At 44.8% G+C, this 11,771-nt stretch overlaps 1 protein-coding gene across 3 annotated transcripts in view; it reads left to right on the plus strand.

Moving 5' to 3' along the window:
* The first annotated feature begins 1,077 nt into the window (after nt 1-1,077).
* CSDE1 (cold shock domain containing E1) overlaps nt 1,078-11,771 on the plus strand; it is a 118,502-nt gene continuing 107,808 nt past the window's right edge. For all 3 annotated transcript variants that reach the window (XM_068269686.1, XM_068269685.1, XM_068269688.1), the window contains exon 1: nt 1,078-1,181. The gene's annotated coding sequence lies outside the window, so the exon portion shown is untranslated. The remainder of the gene's footprint in view (nt 1,182-11,771) is intronic.

The raw sequence follows: 11,771 nt of genomic DNA on the forward strand, positions 1-11,771 counted from the left end.
CTTGGCTATTTCTGTCGGAGCCCGAGAGGAAAGCCGCAAGTGCACATGTGCACACAGGCACCATGTTGTTTTTTTCCAGCACTGGATTTCAATGTGAAGACGGTGGGGGAAGTCTCATTAGGATCAAGAGGCTTCACCATGTCGAGGTACGTACCCCCATTGTTTTCCTTCATAACACCACCAGCTCCGTCATAAACTGCAGCCATCCTTCATAGCAACTACACATCATTAGCCTAGCAACATGTCTGTACATCGCTGGCTGAGAACCTCTTTTGGTACTTTTCCGTTAGCCGGGTGCAACCGCTAGGTGGCGTTAATTACTATTCCCCCTCCAGGCCGCCATGGATAGTAGGGAAAGATGTAACTCCAGCGATCACTAGCAGCAGAGTTACATCTTTCCCTACTATCCATGGCGGCCTGGAGGGGGAATAGTAATTAACGCCACCTCAGTAATCGCTATCTTTCCCTACTATCCATGGCGGCCTGGAGGGGGAATAGTAATTAGCGCCACCTAGCAGTTGCGCCCGGCTAAAGGAAAAGTACCCCTCTTTTAGTTCATGGCTATGTACAAGCATGTGTAATAAGTCGAAGCCACTCGTCCATGAGTGGTGTCCTGTTCACAGATCAGTACCTCTTATTAAAATGATTGATATATATAGCGTTGTCATCTTTTTAATAGTAGTGTACAAGATATTTACAGGGTGCACAAGACAAAGTGAGTACAACATCAATTCGGCAATCCAAAATATTCTACAATACAATAAAAAAAGTTTTAAGAGACAATAAGGGAAGAAGCCTTGCCATCTTATGGGTTAAAAGTTTTTTTTTATATATGTGCAGTATCACACTATGAAAAAAAAAACCCTCATTATTTATATGCTACAGTTGATGACGTTACTTGCATTGCCCAAGTCCCAGGGTCAGCTTTAGGACAAAGCTAGAAAACACACTGGGCTCAAGCCAACCGCATGACATCACTCCAGTTACCACAGGAAGCGCCAATGCGCATGCGCGGATCTTCAGCCAGCGCCGCATTCTAAACGTCAGAGCGCGCGTGCGCGTCTTTCCTATCCTCCCATCCCATGGGATTACAAGTTCTCGCGAGAGGTTCGTGTTTTATTCCTACGTAATGTGCCGTGCTGCTTATGGCGGCGCTGGTGATAGTGCTGTGAGCTGTTGGGGTGAGTTTGTGCTCGATTTGTGTCCTTCACGGCAGGAAATGGCATTTCAATTGATGTATGAGCTTGTGGTGGTCGGGGCAGTGGGCAGCTGTAGTTTGGAGGGCGGGAGGGACCGGGAGCATGAAGTAGCGGTGCTTTGTCATCCGCTGAGGCTGCTGGCCTCGTGGAATCTCTGCTCTTTACACGCAGGAGGACATGACACATATCCGCACTCTACGTGAAGCATTTGTTATTGCTTCGCTTTGTACATTTCCTTTAACTTCGTATTATGTGGTTATCGGGCTGGGGCGCCTGGGCTGTGCCCATCCGTACACAAAGCTGCGGCTGGACAAAGGCACACGATGCGGGAAGGGGCGGGGAAAGGGTTTAGGTGGCCAATCGGGGCGGGCGGAGTGGCTAGTCTGCAGCTGGCAGGGCAGGATGCGAGGCGGCTGTTTCAGGGCGAACAGAGCGCTGTTTTGTGGGAATTGTAGTTTGTGGCGAAATCCGTGCGTTGCGTCGCTAGGAGGCGACACTACAAGTTCCAGCATGCAACGGTAGACTGGTCAGGAGCGTGCTTCTTGGATGCAGTGATCCATTTTCCTCAGTGTCGCAATAATCACAGCTAAAGAACTCCCTGACTAAGCGATGTTTACAAGGGTGTTTTCATGGTGCATAGGCAGACTGAGCTGCAACTTGCTGCTTGCCATTTGTCGTAGCTGCCGATCCTGCTAGTCAAGTGTAATGTGTTTTTATAACACCTCTGCATCCGTTACATCTTAACATACACTGATGAAGTTTATTGAAATCACCTTTGTTGCCATCTCTGAGCATATAAAGGAAGCTCGCAAACAGTGAGTCTTTACACAGTGGTATTGCTCTCCTTAATATCATTGAGTACAGTTGCAGGTCTTCGATCATCTTTAAATCCTATTAATCTTGATAACGAATGGACCATGTGTAAACTTTTGTACCGGTTTATTTGTGATAGTAAACATTAGGGTTAGCACTCCATGCAGTACTAGAGGAAGGTCCAGCCCTGTTCTACACCCCTGCATGGAAAGTGTTTTTTTTTTTTTTTCCTACTTTGCATGTTACTTTCCTCAATATAACAGAGTAACCAAGCAGCTCAGCAGGGTGACCCAAACCACTAGAAATGCATAGGAGGCTGTGCAAAATTTAAAGGGGCTTGCTATACACCAGCGGTTCTGGATGCTAGCTTTGCTTACAGGTGTGGAAAGAGATAATTTGCATGTTCGGTAGTGGTGCATTGTGGGTAACCACAAATGTTCACTTATAGCTGAATTATTGTAAATTTCCTTCTGCTTTAAGAAGGCAAATCACATCAACCATTCCTCAATACAGAAACCCCTACACTGGGACAATTGAGCACAGATTTTAAAAATTTTGAGTATGTGAATTATGGCTCCAATGAAACCAGAATCTGTAAAGCTTGAATCCAAACTTTTCAGTAGCTTATTAGGTTTGGGAGTTGCTTATCTGTCGCTAAATACAGTGTTATGGTGTTATGTTGATCATTGAGTTGGAAGTTTTTCTGACTTGGTATTGCAGTCTGTTTTTCTATTTTATTATTAGACCAATCCTTTTCATTGGTTTAATTTTAAGCTACATAGATGTTTGTTTCAAGACAGAAAAATTTACTATCTCATCACTAGTTCTATTAACCAGAAGCTTTGTCGTTCCCACATTTGATTAGCCCCCTGCAGGTTTTGGCTTGTGTGGAACTAGAATTTACATAGACACATTTTCTGATCATTCAAATGTTAGCACTGTATAATTGCTTAATTGGTAGATGTACGTGACACCCTCCCCCCTCTGTGTAATAACAAAACAAGTAGTATTTTTTGGTATGGGTGCTAGTACCTAGCAGTTCCTTCCCATGACTTGAGGTCATTGCTCATGCTCTCTTCGCTGTTGAACCTGTAGACTTGAGGCTAGGGGCAGTGATAACAGCCTCATGCAAACACATTTGAAGGGCTTGGTATTTGGGAGTGTATGCATAATTTTTTTTACTCGAAACTAAAATGTCAAACCTCTCCTTTATACAACTTTATGCAATTCCCTATGAGCATGGGTGGAGCAATGTTTAATTTAATATGTTCTGAGTAGTTGCAAATGTATATTCTCCAGGAGGTGATACAGGTATTCTGTACATCTTGTAGCAAAAATAGACCTCTCTGGAATCGGCCTTGCTTGTTTCCTAGTCTATACATTGTAAAACTTTCCGTAAAGGGCTGTACACCAGTTACTGTTGGCGGATCATTCCAGGTAATAGCTTTTGAAAAAAATCCTTGTACAGATATGCTGCCGAACATCACTGCCTTTCAGGGCTGGCTCTGCTGTGCATCTAGTGGGCAGCATGGTGGTATACTGGATAGAACTCGCCTTGTGCCTGGTTCGCTTATCACTAGTTGCGCAGGGATGCTTTTCTCCCTATGTCTGCGTAGGTTTTCTTTGAGCACTCCGGTTCCCTCCCAAATCTAAGCTGGCCCCAGATTATGATGGACATATGACTATTGTAGATATTAGCTTGAGCTCTTTCTGAGGGACAGTTCATTCATGCTAACGCATTGCTAGCCTAAAGGCTAGCAAATTGTCTGTACAGCCTCTGCCTTGAACTGTCCCCGAGGAATAGTTTTGAGGTCTTTGTGATGTGATGTCAATGTGCTGGCGCCATCAAAGAAAACGGGGGGGGGGGCACACTTGGCTGATTTCATGCTGAAATATATTGGAAATCGGTCTGCATCGTATGGCAGTTAATAGATCACTCTGATCAGATTCGATTAGAGAGAGATCTGTCTCATTGTTGAATCTGCCCATACGTCACCTGATGTGAGGGCTGCGCTGGCCTTGACTTAAAAGTTGAGGAACAAAACGGAGCGGCGGCGGGAGAACGCAGGATCGTGGATGACTACTGTGGTACGGGACGGCTGCTGGGGGGCTTGCAAAAGCCCCAGGTAAGTGAAACGGTTTGTTTTAAAAAGTTACTTAACCCTCCTGGCGGTTTGCTAAAAAATCGCCAGGGTGCAGCAAATTTTTTTTTTTTTTTTTCCATGTAGCGAGACAGTCTCGCTACATGATAGCCGCTGCTCAGCGGCATCCCCCCAGCCCCTCCGATCGCCTCCGGCGATCGGCGATCAGGAGATCCCGTTCAAAGAACGGGATCTCCTGGAGGGCTTCCCCCGTCGCCATGGCGACTGGGCGGGATGACGTCGTGACGTCAAAGGGGATTCCTATCCACCCCATAGAGCTGCCTGGCACTGATTGGCCAGGCAGCGCACGGGGTCTGGGGGGGGGGGCGGCTGCGGCGCGGCGGATCGGCGGGTAGCGGCGGCGATCGGGCACTGCACGCAGCTAGCAAAGTGCTAGCTGCGTGCAGCAAAAAAAAAATTATGCAAATCGGCCCAGCGGGGCCTGAGCGGTGCCTTCCGGCGGCATAGCCCGAGCTTAGCTCGGGCTTACCGCCAGGAAGGTTAAAGAGACACTGTAACTTCAAAGTTTCCCTGGAGGGTACTCACCTTGGGAGGTGGAAGCCTCAGGGTCCCAATGAGGCTTCCCACGCCATCCTCTGTCCCACGGGGGTCTCGCTGCAGCCCTCCGAACAGCGGCCCGACAAGTCGGCTTGTTCAATATTTACCTTTCCAGGCTCCAGCGGGGGCGCTGTTGCGGCCTTCGGCTCCGAAGTAGTCGGAAATACCCGATCTCAGTCGGGTCCGCTCTACTTCGCAGGCGCCGGAGACTTGCGTCTGCGCAGTAGAGCAGACCGGCGATCGGGTATTTCCGCCTATTTCGGAGCCGAGAGCCGCCACAGCGTCTGCGCAGGAGCCGGGAAGGTAAATATTTACATCGCCGCTGTTCGGAGGATGGCGTGGGAAGCCTCATTGGGACCCTGAGGCTTCCCCCTCCCGAGTGAGTACCCCCAGGGGAACTTTTTGATGTTATAAGTTTTCTTTAAAGCGGATCCGAGATGAAAAAATAAATTATAGCAAGAAACGTATATATATCTTACCTAAAGTTTAGATGGTTTACACAGAAAATCCAGCTGCAAACAGCTGCAGCAGTATATGGTCGTTTCTTATTGTGATACAAGTGTGGCCATGTTTTTGCTTGTCATCACACACAGGCAAAGCTGCTCTGTATCTCCACCCCTCAGCCTTTGAACTCCACTCCCCTCTCCACCCCCTTGCATCTGAAATCAGTATATAGTATAGTTGGCTCTAGTATAGACAGTATACTTGCCCAAGTCAGTATAGCTAGTATAGTTTCCCCAGCATAGATAGTATAGTTGACCCAGTCAGTATAGCTAGTGTAGTTGCCCCCAGTATAGATAGTCTAGGTCAGTGCTGTCCAACTTCGCGGGCATGGAGGGCCGTTTTTTTTTTTTTTTTTCAGACCACATGGTGGAGGGCCGGCAGACCGATACAATCTACCCACATATTTACCCACAAAATACATTCAGATTGGCTGCAGATTTACCCACAAAATAGATTGGCTGCAGATTTTCCCACAAAATACACAGATAGGCTGCAGATTTGCCCTGCCCACAAACTGCAATCAGATTGGCTGCAGATTTACCCACAAAATACAGATTGGCTGCAGATTTACCCACAAAATACAGATTGGCTGCAGATTTACCCACAAAATACAGATTGGCTGCAGATTTACCCACAAAATACAGATTGGCTGCAGATTTACCCACAATACAAAGATTGGCTGCAGATTTACCCACAATACACAGATTGGCTGCAGATTTACCCACAAAATACATTCAGATTGGCTGCAGATTTACCCACAAAATACATTCAGATTGGCTGCAGATTTACCCACAAAATACATTCAGATTGGCTGCAGATTTACCCACAAAATACATTCAGATTGGCTGCAGATTTACCCACAAAATACATTCAGATTGGCTGCAGATTTACCCACAACATACATTCAGATTGGCTGCAGATTTACCCACAACATACATTCAGATTGGCTGCAGATTTACCCACAAAATGCAGTCAGATTGGCTGCAGATTTGCCCACAAAAATGCACTCAGGTTGGCCGCAGTTGTGCCCACAAAATGCACCCAGATTGCCCGCAGATCTGAACTCCTCTGCGGCCAATCTGAGTGCATTTTGTGGGCCATTTCGTCAGCAGACCTGCCCTATAGGGGGCGTACAGCTTCCAGACCTGTCTCAGGTTTACTTTGTTACACAGTAGTACTATACTCTACATATGGGGCAGCACGGTGGCATAGTAGTTAGCGCTCTTGCCTTGCAACACTGGGTTCCTGGTTCGAATCCCAGCAAGGTCAACATCTGCAAGGAGTTTGTATGTTCTCCCCGTGTCTGCACGGGTTTGTCCGGGCACTCCGGTTTCCTCCCACATTCCAAAAACATACAGATAAGTTAATTGGCTTCCCCCTAAATTGGCCCTAGACTATGATACATGCACTACACGGTACATGCATAGACATGACTATGGTAGGAACTAGATTGTGTTAGTGAAGAGACAATATATACTCTGTACAGTGCTGCGTAATATGTTGGCGCTATATAAATACTTAACCACTTTACCCCCGCCCGTACAAATTTCTCCGTCCCTTTTTCCATCCTTTAACCCCCCAGGGACGGAGAAATCCGTACTTTCCGCGCTCCCGCCGCTGCCCGTGCTCTCGCTCGCTCTAGCGCGCACTCCCGCCGGTAAACACACCGCTCGCCCGGAGATCAATGAACGGGAAAATCCATTTCCGTTCGTTGATCTAAGCCCTGCAATGTTCCGCTGCTGCTCCGCTTCTGCAGCGCGATCATTGTGAAAAAAAACAACCTCTCAGCCTCCTAGTACTTCCTGCAAGGGTCCGGAAGGACGCTTGCAGGTTGTATTAAACAAAAAGTTACTGGTGCCATCTTGTGGCCAAATAGTAAATTACACCCTAAACATTTTTTACATAGAAATAAATTAGTTACACAAAAAATTAACTCCTTACCTCCCACACTCCCCAATTTTTTTTTTTTTGTAATTAAAAAATAAATAAAAAAATTTACAATTAAAAAAAAATACATAAATAGTTACCTTAGGGATTGAACTTTTTAAAATATTTATGTCAAGAGGGTATAACACTGTTACTTTATTAACTATGGGCTTGTAATTAGGGATGGATGCAAAACTGAAAAAATGCACCTTTATTTCCAATTAAAATATTGACGCCAAACATTGTGATAGGGACATAAATTAAACGGTTTTATAACGGGACAATTAGGCAAATACATTTAATGGGTTTTAATTACAGTAGCATGCATTATTTAAAAACTATAAAGGCCGAAAACTGAAAAATAATTTTTTTTCCCACACTTTTTCCTATTTTCCCATTAAAACAGTGTTCTCCCCAGAAATATTTTCCAGCCGGGTGGCATGGAAAAGTAGCCGGGTGGTGAAGTAAGGTCACGATGCTTGCTACTGGGTTGTCTGGCGATCAGCAAAGAGCTGGAAAATCCCCTGAAAAGCAGTCCAGTGTGAATGGGGCCTTAGTGCCATAGCCCCAGCATCACATATATGACTGTGACAATGACCAGACATCATTCACCACGCATGCTATGTACATGACTCCTGCTGCTGTACACACACTAGAAGGAGAACAGTGCGGACTAAAGCTGATCACACAGGCAGACACCAGGGGTGGTGAGAACCCCACCGGGGAATTTAGCAAAAACAAGGCTAACTTAATTTGTGAGCATACAAGTTAGATTTTCTTTATAATGCTTAGTACATACAATGCAATTTTCATTCAGATTGGTGTTCAAATTGATTATTTCCGACAGGTCTGATCTGATTTTTGATTGTTTTTCTGATCGATTTTGTATAGAAGTGATCAGAACAACGAGTGGAAATCAGATTAGACCTGTCGGAAATAATCAAATTGACTGTTAATCTGACAGAAAATTGCATCGTTGTGTACTAAGCATAACAGCTGAGACAAGACAGCTAAACTAAACATTTAGCCATTCATGTGCAGATTGCGAAAGCTGGATGTTGCAACGATATAACTGAACAATCAGAGAAAGACATTTGGTAGTTTGTGATAAAGTGCAGGGACAGCAGTGTTATGTGTATGTAGTGAGACAGGAGCCAGAGTGAATGCCAAGTACCAGGCTCCTCTTGCAGCTGGCTGTAAAATGCTTATTTATCATGACATCTTTTGCAGTGTTTAATGGGGTATATTCCGAATGTGTTGTGAATTCTTAATGCTTGAACTAATTTAGAGTAAATAAACTTTTTGATGTGTTAATGAGTCCACGCTTTAAAGCTTATTTGATGAATGAAAGGGGGATAAGGGGGCCTTGTACTTCTGCACTGATAAGGAGAGGAGGAGGGGAGCTTCTGCCCACTGCAGTGGCCGGGGAGATAAATGATTTACCAGAAGGAATTCAAGACCTTTCTGCTCCTTCTGTGTACGGCCGCTCACCAGCTCCTTCATAGTTCCCGCAGTTCCGGCTCATCCGCGCTGTGCTCAGTTCTTGTGCTTTCCCCGCCCCTCCACCACGCTGATAGGAAGGAGGAGAGGGGGGAGGCTGCAAACTGCTCTGACAGAGCGCTGCTGTGTTAATGTGAACATCAAAAAGTTTCAGCCTTGCAAAAGGCTATGTAAATAATCCGGGTGGTCAAATGAATCACCTGGGCGGCTAAATGATTCACCCGGGCGGCGCGCCCACTTGAAAGGCTCTGGGGAGATCACTGAAACACATTTAGAATAAAATAATTCTTGCCATAATGTCCCACCTAAAGAAAGCCTAATTGGTGGCGAAAACAAGATATAGTTCATTTCATTGCGATAAGTAATGATAAAGTTAGACGAATGAATGGAAGGAGCGCTGAAAGGTGAAAATTTCTCTGGTGGTCAAGGGGTGAAACCCCTCAGTTGAGAAGTGGTTAAATAAATAAATATGCACTCCCCATAGAGCTGCAGGGAATCCACTGGGAATGTTGTGCACGTTGAAGACAGAGGTGTTGTCTATCACCCATAAACCTGGTTCAGATTGTACATGAATAATGTGTAATAGAGGAAGAATCTCATCGTTCCCCTGCAGAGCACCTGCACATCATTCTTACATACACCCACAGTTACATTGCCTAGGGCCTGATAGATGTAAGTACTTTTACCAAGGACTAGTTTTAGTCTAAAGGGAATAAATATAGTAGTCTACATATCCTTCTTACTTCAGTTGTCTTGTAAAATTCGTAAGCGTTGGCAGTTAAGAGACGAATTTCACGTTACATACTTTTTAATCAACAAAATTGTAATATGCAAATTAGGAGTCGGTGGAATCCTAAACTGAGGAGTCGGAGTCGGTGGATTTTTGACCGACTCCACAGCCCTGCATACAGTAAGACTCCCCTTGACAGAGCAGTGCTTTTTTTTAGCGCAGGTAGATTTGGGCGCAGCCAGCGCCACCATAGACTATAATAGGAATTACAACTATAGCTGTAATAAGGACACAAAGGCTGGTGATAGTATGCAAAATGTGCCTCTGTGTCCTATATTGATTGCAGAAACCCACATCGGGTTCTCTTTAATATTCACCTGTTCCAGTGCTGCGTTGGGTCTTCGTGACGGCCACACACTCCGTGCTGCATGCTTCTGGCTCCGAATGCATGTCATGTGATCAGAAGCTGGAGGTATGGAAATATAGAGCGTGCAGCTGCTGGGAAGAACAAGAGATGAGACACAGCACTGGCGCAGATGCATATTAAGCCTGGTACACACCATCCAATTTCCCGTCAGATGGGTCGAATAGATTGTCTCCAACAGGTCTAGATCTGATTTACCATCGGTTTCTGATCGATTTGCATAGAAGTGACCAGAAAAATGATCGGAAATCTGATCGGATCTGTTGGAAATTATCGACCCATCTGATGGGAAATTGCATGATGTGTACCAGGCATAACATTGCTTTGCTACTCTGCTTTATGCATGTAGGTTTGATATGGCTGTGTAAAATTTAAAGCTATAGGCTTGTTATACACCAGCGGATGGATGTGGATGCTTGCTTGGCTTACCAAGGGTGAAAAGAGATAATTTGCATTTTCAGTAGTAGTGCATTGTGGGTAACCACAAATGTTCACTTAGGCCTGGTGCACACCAAAAACCGCTAGCAGATCCGCAAAATGCTAGCAGATTTTGAAACGCTTTTTCTTCTTTTTCTGTAGCGTTTCAGCTAGCATTTTGCGGTTTTGTGAAGAGTTTTTGGTGTAGTAGATTTCATGTATTGTTACAGTAAAGCTGTTACTGAACAGCTACTGTAACAAAAAACGCCTGGCAAACCGCTCTGAAGTGCCGTTTTTCAGATCGTTTTGCGTTTTTCCTATACTTAACATTGAGGCAGAAACGCATCCGCAATCCAAAATCTGCAGCAGCCCGGGAGTATGCGTTTCTGCAAAACGCCTCCTGCTCTGGTGTGCACCAGCCCATTGAAATACATTACCCTGGCGGATCCGCACCCCGCAAGCGGTTCGCAAACCGCAGCAGAACTGCTCTGGTGTGCACTAGGCCTAATAGCTGAATTATTGCAGATTTCCTTCTGTTTTAAGGCAAATACACCAAGCTTTGTTGTTTTTAGTAGGAGGGCTTTTTGGTCCCTTTTATCCCCCTATACATTCCTAGTAGTTTGGGTCACCCTGAGCTGCTTGGTTACTCTGTGATGTGACACATGTAAATATTTTTTGCTTGTATATCAAGAAGTTGCTTGTATGTAAAGTCAAAATTTCACACAAAAAAAATTGCTTGTATTTCAAAACGCTCTCAAACCAAGTTACTCTTAATCCAATGTTTTACTGTCCCTAACACCAGACTTCTGCAAACTATTGGCAAGCACTCTAATTTCATTTTGTGGGAAGGTGACAAACTCGGGCTTACCCTCCCCCTCAAAGTTAACGTAAATACCAAAGAGTAAGGCCACGTAGCAAAGGACCGATAGAGGAAGCTGAGGACAAACCAGGTTTTTTTTTTTTTTTTCTTTTCTTCGACCCATCGTATATATCAGATGTTTCCCCATCAGACACATGACTACTGCTCATTGCTGGGTGCTTATTTTGCAGGGTAACATGTTAAATCTGTTCGTATATTAGTAGGATACAGCAGCATTGTTTCAAAAGTGTGTAACTAAAGCCTGCACGCCGATTCCAAGCTGCATATAATTTGCAAGCCAGAATTATTAGCATCTCGCTAACATCTCTAGACAGTTACCGGGATAGCGATAACAGAGATACCGTTGTATTTCCATGATTCCAGGGGATGGTAATAATTGCACCATGATCTGTCCTCTAGCCACCTTCATGCTTCCTACAGATCAGTGAAAAAATAAATACTGAGTTTCTGTCATCTCAGATTTTTGAGTTTGGAAGGATAAATCATTGCAAATGAGAAGAGCATCTTGGAGCAGTTTGAATTCGGCATAAATAACTCGTGCCTGTTAACATAGAATGTCAACGGAAAAATCTGGACAAAATTAGATATTAACATTATAGGAAGTCTGCCCTTTATCCCTTGCCACCTGGAGAACCGTATCAGTCACTATAGGAGTAGGAATGTTCAATGAGATGCATGT

Source organism: Hyperolius riggenbachi, chromosome 2, assembly GCF_040937935.1.
Source record: "Hyperolius riggenbachi isolate aHypRig1 chromosome 2, aHypRig1.pri, whole genome shotgun sequence".
NCBI lineage: Eukaryota > Metazoa > Chordata > Amphibia > Anura > Hyperoliidae > Hyperolius > Hyperolius riggenbachi.